The sequence below is a fragment of the Rhinoderma darwinii genome, unplaced genomic scaffold (genome assembly GCF_050947455.1).
Source record: "Rhinoderma darwinii isolate aRhiDar2 unplaced genomic scaffold, aRhiDar2.hap1 Scaffold_68, whole genome shotgun sequence".
Taxonomy (NCBI): Eukaryota; Metazoa; Chordata; class Amphibia; order Anura; family Rhinodermatidae; genus Rhinoderma; species Rhinoderma darwinii.
In genome coordinates, this window is record NW_027464238.1 from 642,959 (window position 1) to 658,324 (window position 15,366).

Here is a 15,366-nt window from a genome sequence, read left to right on the forward strand (position 1 = left end):
TAATAAGACAGTGGCTAAGTTTGTTCGCCTAAATGGTGGGTTGGTAGTTCATCACCGACTATTGGAGGATCGGGGCGCGTACATTGGAAAGGATGGGGTTCACCTAACGGATGTGGGCCTGGATGTTTTTAATTTTGGCCTCCAAGAAGGCCTGGAGTTGGGTTTTCAAGTGTGGCGGCGCATGAAAATTTAAGGAGTCAAGTTTTCATGCTGTGGCGGGTTCTTGGCAACGCTATTTATGTTTTTATATATTGCTGTCTTTGACACAATATATTGGTTTTATTTTAAAGCTATGGATTTGGGCTTCTCTAAGGGGCGGACCCTGGGAAGCGTGGTGCTTTAGCATACCCGTGGTGACGCCACTGTAGCTTATATGGTCACGGCTAGTGGTTTAAGGGTATTGCTTTATTTATGTTTTGGAGGTTGTCAAGGCCTTAGCCACATAATGTTAATATGTTAATTATGTTTATGATATGTTTATACTTGTTTTTTTATATATTCTCAGGTTCTGTAAAAGAAATCATCTAATAAAGCTGTGACAAGCACCTTCCAATTTTAATTGTGTCGTTGTATATTTATTAGATAGGAGGGTGTTTGTGTGGCCCCTTGTCGCCCTTGTACCGTCATGTGGTGACCGAGCCTCTTTAAGGGTTCACGGTTATGGCTCATTTTTTTTGTCAGCGCTTCCCTGAAAAGGGCGCTGTACTCTTTGCATGCTTAGATAATGTAGCATATTTAGTGCACACAAGCTGCATGGAGGTGCAGCTTGGTGGTGCTATGATGAGAAATTCAGGTGTCGTTTGTCATTATGTCCGGAGATTGGCTGGGCATCCAAGGCAATCAGTGTTTGGAATCAGCTCATCCTGTATCAGCGACATCCTCAATCCTCTCTAGAAGGAGTCATTTCCTCTGGATCGTATCCTTGGGCATTGGCTAGAGTGCCCAAACAAGTGTCTCCATGCAGATGATTGCTGTGATAGAGACAGCGTTGAATATAACAGGTGGAAGTTGCCTGGGGCCTCCCTACGATTGAGTTGCTGAGGCGGTGGGTGGAAGTTGCCTGGACCTCCCCATAAAAGCGATAAGTTGAAGGGTAAGAAAGAGGAAAAGCCCCGATTTGAAGTGGATGTTAGTACTGTATCAGTGAGGAGCCCAAGCTCCGTCCAAAGGTAGGCAAGCTGGTGAGCCTGCATTGCCTGAAATTGTGGCCATTTTGTATAGATTCTAGCCTACTAAAAGGATTTGCATCAAATCTGGTATTCTTGTCATCATTTCATGACTAACCCTGAGAGCACTTAACTGATACCCGCTCCTAAATTTTTTGGCATAGTTGGCAGGATAGTCACAGCCCAGGAAAGATGGCATGCTGTATGGAGTGCCCAAGGAGTGAGCAGAGGGCACGGCAGGAAGGTTTACATGATGAATTTCACAGAGAGTATAGTCGGAGTTCCATTGGAGGGTAAGCTAGTGCCGGAGTTGCAGTCATGAGTACGCTCTTGCCAAGTGCACCTTTGGCTGCATTTCAGTAACTGTAATGAGCCACAAGGAAGCGTTCAAGAGGCGGGTAGAGAGGAGTCTCCCAGCAAGAGAAAGACAAGAGGCTGAGACAAAGAAGGGAGTCCTGGGACCTTGAGTATGAGACTGCAATTGTTAAGTATGTGCCTCACCTGTGAGAGACTGTAACCACTAAGCTTTGAACCTTATGCATGTTTAACACTGTATTTCATTTATAGTTCCAGGACTAGAGGAGATGAGCGGTCACTATATGCATATATCCTTCCATTGCGATGCTGCCACCTAGTGGCCAGGAAGCATTTTTATGTGTTGTTTTAGTCACAGGACCTGTGCTTACATGTTCTGAGCTGTGCAGATGCTCACATCAGCAAAGCTCACTGCTATGTAACACTGTTCAGACAATGGTGGCTGACCCTGTTTATTGCAGGCATCGGGAATACCGGCTCGGGCACTGTCTTTAACATTTACTTTAGTGTGCAAAAACAGTGTAGTATGGGCATGTAATCAGTGTCGGAACATTGAATAACTCACAAAAGGCTCTTTTTAAATTTGATAAAAGGCGACTGATCCCACCTAATGGGTTCAGGTGCAAGGGCTGCGACCCATAAATCAGCAACTATTGTACCAACAGGGCTGAGTAGGCCCTGAAGCCAGAGAAGGGCCCATTGCCGTGGCGGTGGAGTGCAGGAACCTCCCCACAGATGATTGCTGTGAAAGAGGCAGCATTGGATGTAACAAGTGGAAGTTGCGTGAAGCCTCCCTGTTATTTAGTTGCTGAGACGATGGGTTACCCCTGTATCAGGGAAGAGTCCGAGCTCTGTCCCAAGGAAACCAAGCTGGTAAAACCCAATTTCCTGCATTGCCTGAAATTGCCGCCACTTTGTGTAATATTTTAAGTGACTGTGCCTCTCTGCTAAGAACAGTTTTTTGTATTTCCTTTTGGTCGTTTTGCAAACATTACCGGCCTACTAAAAGAAACCTGCATCAAACCTGGGTTTCTTGTCATCATACTGCCAGTAACAATGCAAGGTCAAATACATTAGAAAAATGGACAAAAGTAGATGGTCCAGCGTAGTCAAGTTTAAAACAGAGTGTAGTTCCAAAGTGCCTACGCGTTTCAGACGTATACCACGTCCTTCCTAAAAGCTATCCAGCACAGTTGAGCTGTCCAGCAAAAGTGGTGCTGAAACAGAGAGTCGGTGATAGAACATCACTGCTCTAATAGTAAGTTGTGTACTTACAGCATTGTTTGTTAGATAGTTATCAATGATAGGATGAGGATAACAATGATCCAATTTTACCCTTGAGTAGTGGATAGAGTATTAATGCTTATTTTTGTTTATTAGGCTGTCGGATATGAACCTCTGCAATACTCAAATCGAGATATTAAAACATAAATAGACGCTAAAAAATACATCATTTAAACAGTTTAATACAATACATGAATACATGAACTGGAAAAAAGGGAATTATATACTGGTCTTTAAGTGTAATTGGTGTTGAAAAAAATCTTTGTATAATAAACCGCCATTTGATTAATAAGGAATGTGATGGTGGAGGGACCCGTTGGTACGGACAGTTAGGTGTCATCTGTAAAGGCCGTGAACATTGACAGGTATTATTAATTATTAGACTATATTAAATTCTGCCGATAATTTCATAGATTCTTTTACTAATAATTGAACAATAATTCTGGTCCTGAGAGGGTTAATCTAAGACTGAATAGCTATTAAAAATTATATTAAAAATAAAAGGGGAGTCCTGACTACAAAACAGAGGGTAAAGAACAGAGATGTTCCTCACCTCTGTACCTGAGATATGGTTTTGTTATACTAGATATTGTCTATAGAAGATATACATGTTAAAAACAAATATATTCTGATGTACCAGGAAGATACTATCACACCTCTGCGGGTCTAGAACTCATATCTAGCCTGAGTGTTATCAGTAATTAATATAAATATTAATTACCTGTCTTGTGATTCCTTTCTTTCTGCTGACAGGATTATATGTCATGTTCCTTCTTCTCACTGGGATCAGTCATCTGTAAAGAATCAAAGGTGTGATAATATGTTCCTGATACATGTTATAGACACTTATATGTATAACACACTAGGGCCATAATTATTTATCTCAGGTATAATGTACAAATAGAAAATAAAGAAAAAGACGACACTTAAGGACCTGTTCACATCACCGCTGCCCTTCCGTTGAGGGATTCCGTCGGAGGTTTCCGTCGGGTTAACCCCTCAAAAATGAAACAAAATAACATGTCCCCCCTTGCCTATGCTGTATGGCAAAACCCCGTTTTATGGTCAAAAGTAGCATAACAAGTGTATTCTATTGTAAGGCCCCTTGGGTGCCTGGAATTATGGAGCTTATGGGTATATTGTTTATATAGTTTAAATTAATGGTTATTATCAATGTAATCTTAAATGGTTAACACAGTTATTTTTTCTGAGTCGTTATAAAGGGTTACCAGTGCCTAGTAGGCAACAGTTCACAAAAAAGATTCAGGATTGTTACCACACAGGGTCCTCAGTGGTGGAGTGGATGCAACGGCGTGGAAATCTACTTTTTAAGGGATGGCTGGAGTCTGTCAGCTGGTGTCCATTTTCCCAAAGCAAAGGAGCTGAAGAGCCCTTTCCAAAAGCTTATGGACTGTTATTGTTGTCCCATGCTTTTTAGAGGGATGAGTTATCCTCTAAAAATAGTTCCTCCACCTCCCCTTCCCTGCATGTGGCATGGCCAGAAGTTCCCAGCTTGCAGTAATGTGGTCCGGGGATGTGGGACAGCGCTGGTGTAGAGGAAGGAGGAGTCAGTCCTTACATTGCACCCTCATCTAACAGGTCCATGAGGCAGGGTTCTGCTCTGCCCATGAGGAAGCAGTAGGGGCATGGATGGCTCGAGGTGTGGTGGGAGTATCAGAGATAATATTTTCTGTTTTATTGAATAACTAACTACAATTGTTTTGTTTTTGATTTCACACATAAATTATGTCATTGTAAAGATCAAATGTATTTGTCAGGAAAAAGTCATTTTTGTTTCAGGCTGTTGTATATCACAGGGGGTTAAACTAGTGTTATATTGAGATGTAGTTTTGAACTCTTCGCAGAGTCCACAAAGGGGGGAATGGTGAAGGTTCTGATCAGGTACAATTTTGGTTTGTTTTGAGTTAATTAATTTGGTTTCAGGAGATCTAAAAATGTGTAAGAGACCCCAATGAGTAATCCAGATTAAATGTGTATGAGAGTAACCTAAATTTTGAGGTATTTCTGAGTAGATGGTTCCAGATCTTTCCAGAACAGTAAATATGGCACTGGGTAAGCTGTGCTGTAGTCTCCTCCCAATATGAGGTATTGTATAAGAGACCATCCCCCTCCAGCAAAGTTACACAGGAGGCAGAGGTGACGTCACTCACACGAGTCTTTATGGATTTCGATGAGGGAGAAGGCAGAACAAAAATTGTCTGGACATTGTTAATTTGATGTAAAGTTTTTAGGAATGTTTTATTTTTATTTGTTTTTGTATTAATCAAGTATTTGCAGAACCTGATAAAAGTGAGATTCTCAAAGTATTCTGGATTATCAGATGAGTGTGGAGAAGTGTATAACATTTGGTTTTATTTTAAAGGATGAAGACGCCACCCCTTTGAGATGTTCTATCTATATGTGACATGGGTTTTTAATGTAAATTTGTAATAAAGAGATATTTTATTATACAATATGTACAAGACAGGATACGAGGCACCAGGTAAATCATCCAGAAACCACTCTCACCTTCTTGTTCATCTCAAGGAGCGGAGCTGGAGGTGCTCGCTGAGGCTTGTAACCTGGCAAAAGGTAAGATGGCCGACATATACACTGACTCTAGGTACGCTTTTGGCATCGCCCAAAATTATGGGCCCATTGGTAGTAGGAACTTTATTGGATCATCGGGTAAGCCAATTGAGAGAGCGAGAGAGGACAGAACTGACAACAAGGATATGTGCAGCCAGGTATCAGTAAATTGGATTGTCCCTGGATACAATAATGCCACCACTAGGTTTGTAGCAGCTGGCATGATGTTCGCACGGCATGACATAGGTAAAACAGCAAAGGTACCTGTGAAAAGTGCAGCCCGGCCAGATTACCCGTCCCAGCGACTGCAGAACATACAACTACCCGAGGTAGAAGTGTATGACAATGTGCTCGTGTGTGTAGATCTGTTCTCAGGGGGGCCTGAAGCCCGGCCGGTATCTTCCCCAATGCAGACGTTGTGTGTAAGTGACAGGGGAACAGTGTTATCTCAAGTATTGACCTGATGTTTGTACAATGATAAGATGTTAGCAGTTCTCTAAACGTTGTCCCAAAGTTAGTTTGTTTAATAACTGTATTTAAGAAGTGTTGTTGGAATATTAAATTCTGAAGTTAAGTTTTATGTAAAGTTCTAGACCAGCCTTAGCATTGGACTATTAGAGTCATGCGTCAGATAAAAGGTACAGAAGCGGAATATTCCCATTAGAAAACATTTTTATTTGTTTATTTTTATTTTTGTTGTGAAAGAAAAATTTTAGAGCAGAGAATTCTGTGCAGTGTATATGTGTAAGTATAGATATTTATATAAAGAAGAAGAATCAGTTTGTAGGTATCAGTTTTAGTTACTGACCAGTGTGAACGTTTAACATAAATCTGTCATTATTAATGTTCAAGTTAATTATCTGATTAAGATCAATTACTGATTAGGCTATGAAAAGCTTGTTCTCCGTCGGGTTAACCCCTCAAAAATGAAACAAAATAACATGTCCCCCCTTGCCTGTGCTGTATGGCAAAACCCCATTTTATGGTCAAAAGTAGCATAACAAGTGTATTCTATTGTAAGGCCCCTTGGGTGCCTGGAATTATGGAGCTTATGGGTATATTGTTTATATAGTTTAAATTAATGGTTATTATCAATGTAATTTTTAAATGGTTAACACAGTTATTTTTTCTGAGTCGTTATAAAGGGTTACCAGTGCCTAGTAGGCAACAGTTCTCAAAAAAGATTCAGGATTGTTACCACACAGGGTCCTCAGTGGTGGAGTGGATGCAATGGCATGGAAATCCACTTTTTAAGGGATGGCTGGAGTCTGGCAGCTGGTGTCCATATTCCCAAAGCAAAGGAGCTGAAGAGCCCTTTCCAAAAGCTTATGGACTGTTATTGTTGTCCCATGCTTTTTAGAGGGATGAGTTATCCTCTAAAAATAGTTCCTCCACCCCCCCTACCCTGCATGTGGCATGGCCAGAAGTTCCCAGCTTGCAGTAAAGTGGTCCGGGGATGTGGGACAGCGCTGGTGTAGAGGAAGGAGGAGTCAGTCCTTACATTGCACCCTCATCTAACAGGTCCATGAGGCAGGGTTCTGCTCTGCCCATGAGGAAGCAGTAGGGGCATGGATGGCTCGAGGTGTGGTGGGAGTATCAGAGATAATATTTTCTGTTTTATTGAATAACTAACTAGAATTGTTTTGTTTTTGATTTCACACATAAATTATGTCATTGTAAAGATCAAATGTATTTGTCAGGAAAAAGCCATTTTTGTTTCAGGCTGTTGTATATTACAGGGGGTTAAACTAGTGTTATATTGAGATGTAGTTTTGAACTCTGCTACATTACTTTCGCAGAGTCCACAAAGGGGGGAATGGTGAAGGTTCTGATCAGGTACATTTTTGGTTTGTTTTGAGTTAATTAATTTGGTTTCAGGAAATCTAAAAATGTGTAAGAGACCCCAATGAGTAATCCAGATTAAATGTGTATGAGAGTAACCTAAATTTTGAGGTATTTCTGTGTAGATGGTTCCAGATCTTTCCAGAACAGTAAATATGGCACTGGGTAAGCTGTGCTGTAGTCTCCACCCAATATGAGGTATTGTGTAAGAGACCATCCCCCTCCAGCAAAGTTACACAGGAGGCAGAGGTGACGTCACTCACACGAGTCTTTATGGATTTAGATGAGGGAGAAGGCAGAACAAAAATTGTCTGGACATTGTTAATTTGATGTAAAGTTTTTAGGAATGTTTTATTTTTATTTGTTTTTGTATTAATCAAGTATTTGCAGAACCTGATAAAAGTGAGATTCTCAAAGTATTCTGGATTATCAGATGAGTGTGGAGAAGTGTATAACATTTGGTTTTATTTTAGAGGATGAAGATGCCACCCCTTTGAGATGTTCTATCTATATGTGACATGGGTTTTTAATGTAAATTTGTAATAAAGAGATATTTTATTATACAATATGTACAAGACAGGATACGAGGCACCAGGTAAATCATCCAGAAACCACTCTCACCTTCTTGTTCATCTCAAGGAGCGGAGCTGGAGGTGCTCGCTGAGGCTTGTAACCTGGCAAAAGGTAAGATGGCCGACATATACACTGACTCTAGGTACGCTTTTGGCATCACCCACAATTATGGGCCCATTGGTAGTAGGAACTTTATTGGATCATCGGGTAAGCCAATTGAGAGAGCGAGAGAGGACAGAACTGACAACAAGGATATGTGCAGCCAGGTATCAGTAAATTGGCTTGTCCCTGGATACAATAATGCCACCACTAGGTTTGTAGCAGCCGGCATGATGTGCGCACGGCATGACATAGGTAAAACAGCAAAGGTACCTGTGAAAAGTGCGGCCCGGCCAGATTACCCGTCCCAGCGACTGCAGAACATACAACTACCCGAGGTAGAAGTGTATGACAATGTGCTCGTGTGTGTAGATCTGTTCTCAGGGGGGCCTGAAGCCCGGCCGGTATCTTCCCCAATGCAGACGTTGTGTGTAAGTGACAAGAGAACAGTGTTATCCCAAGTATTGACCTGATGTTTGTACAATGATAAGATGTTAGCAGTTCTCTAAACGTTGTCCCAAAGTTAGTTTGTTTAATAACTGTATTTAAGAAGTGTTGTTGGAATATTAAATTCTGAAGTTAAGTTTTATGTAAAGTTCTAGACCAGCCTTAGCATTGGACTATTAGAGTCATGCGTTAGATAAAAGGTACAGAAGCAGAATATTCCCATTAGAAAACATTTTTATTTGTTTATTTTTATTTTTGTTGTGAAAGAAAAATTTTAGAGCAGAGAATTCTGTGCAGTGTATATGTGTAAGTATAGATATGTATATAAAGAAGAAGAATGAGTTTGTAGGTATCAGTTTTAGTTACTGACCAGTGTGAACGTTTAACATAAATCTGTCATTATTAATGTTCAAGTTAATTATCTGATTAAGATCAATTACTGATTAGGCTATGAAAAGCTTGTTCTCCACAGGAAGAGTCCAACTGGGAGCGGAAGGCGTGAGAACCAGATTCTGACAGAATGTGGACGGATAAAGGAAGGTAAACCGGTAACACCCAAGGCACTCTTAATGGCACTTGCATTGATGGTGTATGACCTCACATATGCCCCAATACTGCAAGGATCGATTTGGTAAGATCTAATTGGTATGTCCCAGGTTTTACAGCTGTCGCTGCTAAATTCTGTTAGAGCTGTTTGATTTGCCTACAGAACAGTCCTGGCAGACCGGTGCCAACCTTATCATACCCGCCTCCCATGAAGAGAACCGACCTTGAGAGGCCTTCCCAGGTAGAACGAACCAGATCAGAGTAAGAAAAATTGGTTTGAGACACTTGCCAAATAAACATGTGGGATCTGTGTATGTTTCTGTGAGGTGGAGATGTTCTAGGCAATCAGCTGAGATCAAGGTACAAATCCTGCTGAAAGAGTATCACCAAGTGCAAATGAAGTACCCAATAATTACACATCTTCTAGGTTCACTGTCCATTGTAACAGAGAAGTTTTTCCTTATATATATATATATATATATATATATATATATATAAAGGTGTTTGATGTCATTTAAGGGCCTGACATTATTGTATGTACTTAGAACAACGTTTATAGCGTATGCGGATGATGTTATCACCAGATTAGTATTTATTTTAACAATTGACAAAGAGTTGGGGGTCCCCAGCAAGTGGCAGTAAATATGAACTAAAAGACTTTTAACACGATGAACTCCATCACTGAGATGAGGCAGGCGCAGCCTGAGCCACTACAACGCGTTTATCATGAACTGACGGCAGTGTCACAATTCTAAGCGGCCGCCCAGACAAGTAACTTGCCAGAGGAAGAGTACAGATGCGGAGGGTTTGATAGTCACAATACAACTCCACTAATCCGCCTACGTGGGATCTCACCCCAGGCTCACAGCATGAGGTGCTATGTACAGCCTGATGACGTAAACTAAAGGAGACGGTGTCGGACAGATGAGAAGGACCAAACCGAGTCTTGATGACATCAGCAAAGATTAAAGTAAAGACCAAAGACCTGAGTGAATCCGTCAGCAGGATCAAGTGTTTTGATAAGTAAGTGGCTAGGAGGGGGTAATAATAACTCCCCCACTGGACACCAACGTAGTCTGACTTCACAATTGTGTGGGTTACCCTGAGGGTGACAGTCAGTGAAGAGCAGAAGACAGGAGAAGAAGAAGACGATGGTGTACAGGACTGGCAATGAACTGATGGGACCCGAAACCTGAGGGTGATAGCATTATGATTATTAGTTGAGGCCCTATTGTTTATAATGTATGAGGTTTATAATTATAATGTGTGTAAATATGCCACGGTGCTGCAAATTACAATCTGAGGAGTTTTATGTGGAGGTGTGAGGTGAAGGTCACTGTGCTGCCCATGACCTGTTATATCTGCAGGGGTAAAAGTCCCATTAGGACAGTAAGTGAAAGTGCGACAGTTGTTACCATTAATAAAATATAGACCGGATTAATTATATATATATATATATATATATATATATATATATATATATATATATATATATATATATATATATATTACAACCAGCAGCGGTTTGTAGATTATATCAAGACAACCATCCTGTATCCAGAGGAGAATAGGGAAAGTTAGGACCACTCCGACACCTTGGAAGTCCAGGTACAAAGGGGGGTTACACATCAGGAGTAGCTCGTCTCAAGCTGGTGAAGAAATCCAAAACCCCTACCCGCCTGGTTCGAGTGGTCAGTGGTAGGTTGCTAGGCAAGACTCAGGGATAGAGTAATAATATTTTTAGGGGGGACTGTCAGGGATCAATACTATGTATATTGTTTGAAAAATATTATCCTCACACATATGTATATACATTTCAGTTCTTTGTATAATATACTGATATATATAACAAGTTCTTTGTTCATGTCGGACACACCTATGGAAGACACCGCCCCCTGGAATGCAAGAAGAGTGAGTCTGAGAAAATGGTGGGGGCTTGGGCACTCCCACATCTCTGGGGAGGAGGCATGTGTCTCTTTCTGTGTTTCTTTGTTCTGAATAAAAAGTTTTCAGTCTTCCTCCTGACAGAGAGGGAAGCTGTACCAAACATCTGTGTGGTGTACTTCTCTCCAGGCATGCCTTCAGCTTTCAGTTTACCGAGGTGGTTATTCGGTATGAAATACGGACCTGACAGGAGGAGCAGTCCTGTGATTATAATGTGCAGGCAGACTATGGAGGGCAGTCGGTAGCATCAGTGGTGAGACAGTGGAGACTCCAAAGGGAGTTTATTGCCCCCTCCTTGCTGCTGGTGGGAAAGACCGTTGTCATAGGATATGGACGAAGACTGCCTCCTATTGCATCATTGGGATCTGCAGCTGACCACGGTCAAGAGACTGGTCATCCAGCTGCTGGAACAATCTTGGAGGCAACTTGGGTGATGCCGGGATTCCTGTGAGCGGTGAGTCACCTTCATGTTTGGCTGCATAGTCAAGCACAAATGTGTTGACGGATGAGGATTTGTTCTCTGTTTTAAAGGACAACTTGGGCTTGTTTGGGTGGCAAAGGGTGGAGTATAAGCTCTGCCAGTAAAGCCAGTAGGTTAATACCCCACCTGACTAGATGGTTTGTACAGATTAACCTTTTGTGGCTTATTATTCTGTGGTGTGGCTCCTCTGGGAATTTACCTGTCCACCAATATAGGGGACAAGATCCACAGACGAGAATTTGTGATATTTGGTTTCAGTGTATCACGTAATGGTGGACAAAGAGCGTATTGTGGACAAGAAGCTTAGTTTTGAGAGAGGTTCTGAGAAAAATTTCAAAGTGGTAAAGACCTGTACGATGTAACCTGTCATTTAAACGAGATTACGCTTGCCTTGCTGTAAATATTACAGAGACGCTACATAAGTGTCAGGATTGTGAATAGACATGATGTCCTGGCTGGAGGTAATGTATATTCACTGTCAGGACACTTGAGTAACGTTATAGTGTGTTTATGTGGCTGCACATAGCGATATAGCTATATCGCTATGTGCTGTGTAAATGAATGGGGAGAAGTGTATGACGCTGATTGGTCACTGATTGGTCAGCGTCATACACTTCTCTCCACAACGCCCACTTGGTCAAAAAGTAAAACACGCCCAGTTGTCCATTAAGAAACTCATTAGCATGAAGCTAAAATAGGTCATAACTCCGTCAAAAATGATCGTTTTTCTAAACAAAAAACACTGCTGTAATCTACATTACAGCGCCGATCATATTATGTAGAAGATAGGCCACTTATAATGTGGTGACAGAGCCTCTTTAAAGGTTCACGGTTTTGGCTCATTTTTTTTGTAAGCGCTTCCCTGAAAAGGCCGCTGTACTCTTTGCATGCTCAGATAATGTAGAATATTTAGTGCACACAAGCTGCATGGAGGTGCAGCTTGGTGGTGCTATGATGAGAAATGTAGGCGTCGTTTGTCATTATGTCCGGAGATTGGCTGGGCATCCAAGGCAATCAGTGTTTGGAATCAGCTCATCCTGTATCAGCGACATCCTTAATCCTCTCTAGAAGTAGTCGTTTCTTCTGGATCGTATCCTGGGGCAGCGGCTAGAGCGCCCAAACAGGAGTCTCCACGCAGATGATTGCTGTGATAGAGACAGCATTGAATATAACAGGTGGAAGTTGACTGAGGCCTCCATACGATTGAGTTTCTGAGGCAGTGGGTGGAAGTTGCCTGGGCCTCCCCATTAAAGCGATAAGGGATGTTGAAGGGTAAGAAAGAGGAAAAGCCCTGATTTGAAGTGGATGTTAGTACTGTATCAGTGAGGAGCCCAAGCTCCGTCCAAAGGTAGGCAAGCTGGTTGTAATGACGGAATAGGAAGACGTACAAGTGAGCCCTAATCTACCCGCAACCCAGTCCCTGCCTACTTGCATGGCCCCTCCCAGGCCACGGCGTACAACTGGGCGATGGTCCCTACACTCAATATGTGCATGACAGACAACACAAGACAGGGTACACAGAATAGAGGGAAGTGGGACAGTTGCCAACGGCAACACCGTGAGCAACAGAGTAGTGAACGAGCCGAGTAAAACCAGGAGAGTATGTGGTAACAAAAGCAGAGCAGAAGAATAGTCAGTCAATCAAGCCAGGGTCGATATGAAGCAGGTCAATTGCAAGTAGCAGGAACAGCAGAGCCAGGAACCAGAGAGAATCACAGGCACAGGACAAGCAGCAAATGCAGGTATACAAAGACCAAGGGCGGGAGCTAGCTCCATCTGGCCAGGCTGTGATAGGTTCTCCCACTCCTCAGCCTCCCAGCCTGAGTGGTAGCAGAACGAGTCATTCTAGCAGAGCTAGGCACAGATGCAGACTAATTAACCACGGGCGTCGACACAGAAGCTGTGTCAGGCAAATTCTTTACACTGGTGAGCCACCAATGCCTGCATTGCCTGAAATTGTCACCATTTTGAATAACATTTTTAAATTGACTGTGCCTCTCTGCTGAGATTAGTTTATTGTTTTCCCTGTTGGACGTTTTGCTAAGATTCTAGCCTACTAAAAGGATTTGCATCAAACCTGATATTCTTGTCATAATTTCATGACTAACCCTGCGAGCACTTAACTGATACCCGGTCCTAAACTTTTTGGCATAGTTGGGAGGATAGTCGCAGCCCAGGAAAGATGGCATGTCGTATGGAGTGCCCAAGGAGTGAGCAGAGGGCACGGCAGGAAGGTTTACATGATGTATTTCACAGAGAGTATAGTCGGAGCTCTATTGGAGGGTAAGCTAGTGCCGGAGTTGCAGTCATGAGTACGCTCTTGCCAAGTGCACCTTTCCCTCAAGAAAGATGACTAGATCCAGTAAGAGGTTGTGGAGCCAGGAAAGGCTGCATTTCAGTAGCTGTAATGCGCCACAAGGAAGCGTTCAAGAGGCGGGTAGAGAGGAGTCTCCCAGCAAGAGAAAGACAAGAGGCTGTGCATGAGACTGAGACAAAGAAGGGAGTCCTGGGACCTTGAGTATGAGACTGCAATTGTTAAGTATGTGCCTCACCTGTGAGAGACTGTAACCACTAAGCTTTGAGCCTGAGGCCCAAGTAATTTTGAAGAGGGCCTGAACTGAGTCTAACAGGGCCTTCAGAGACTGTCGGAAGAAGGCCCAATTTGTGTGAAAGGAATCTGTGTTTTTGTTTCAGTTATTTTAGTTGCTTATTTTTCCTGGTGCCTGGAATGGCACCAAATAAGGCAAGGGGGCAATGAAAGGTATGGAAGGGAGTCTCCCCTATTCACGAGAGGAGCCGTATGGAGTAATGTAGAGATAGATTTTGCTGTCTCTTTCAATGCTTTTGTGTTATGCATGTTTAACACTTTATTTCCTTTATAGGTCCAGGACTAGAGGAGATGAGCGGTCACTATATGCATATATACTTCCATTGCGATGCTGCCACCTAGTGGCCAGGAAGCATTTTTATGTGTTGTTTTAGTGACAGGACCCGTGCTTACATGTTCTGAGCTGTGCAGATGCTCACGTCAGCAAAGCTCACTGCTATGTAACACTGTTCAGACAATGGTGGCTGACCCTGTTTATTGCAGGCATCGGGAAAACAGGCTCGGGCACTGTCTTTAATATTTACTTTAGTGTGCAAAAACAGTATAGTATGGGCAAGTAATCAGTGTCGGGACATTGAATAACTCACAAAGGGGCTCTTTTTAAATTTGATAAAAGGCGACTGTTCCCACCTAATGGGTTCAGGTGCAAGGGCTGCGACCCATAAATCAGCAACTATTGTGCCTGCAGGGCTGAGTAGGCCCTGAAGCCAGAGAGGGCCCATTGCTGTGGCGGTGGAGTGCAGGAACCTCCCCACAGATGATTGCTGTGAAAGAGGCAGCATTGGATGTAACAAGTGGAAGTTGCGTGAAGCCTCCCTGTTATTTAATTGCTGAGACGATGGGTTACCCCTGTATCAGGGAAGAGTCCGAGCTCTGTCCCAAGGAAACCAAGCTGGAAAAACCCGCTTACTGCATTGCCTGAAATTGCCGCCATTTTGTGTACTATTTTAAGTGACTGTGCCTCTCTGCTAAGAACAGTTTTTTGTATTTCCTTTTGGTCGATTTGCAAACATTACCGGCCTACTAAAAGAAACCTGCATCAAACCTGGGTTTCTTGTCATCATACTGCCAGTAACAATACAAGGTCAAATACATTACTCGCCCTCACTAGCCTCCCCTCATGCCAAATTATATGGCCAAAAGGCCCATAACAATTATATTCTATTGGAAATAAAAGGTGGATTTCTGACTTTAGAGAACAGAGGGTAAAATAATAGTCATGTTCCTCACCTCTGTACCTGAGATATGGTACCATTTGTAATGTAAAAATTAAGCCCTCATATGGCTGTGTCAATGAAAAAATAAAAGAGTTATGACTTTTGGAAGGCGTGGAAGAAAAAAACAAAAACATAAAAATGAAACTTAGCCTTGTCCTGAAAGGGTTTAATCGAAGACTGAATAGCTATTAAAAATTATATTAAAAATAAAAGGGGAGTCCTGACTACAAAACAGCGGGTAAACAACAGAGATGT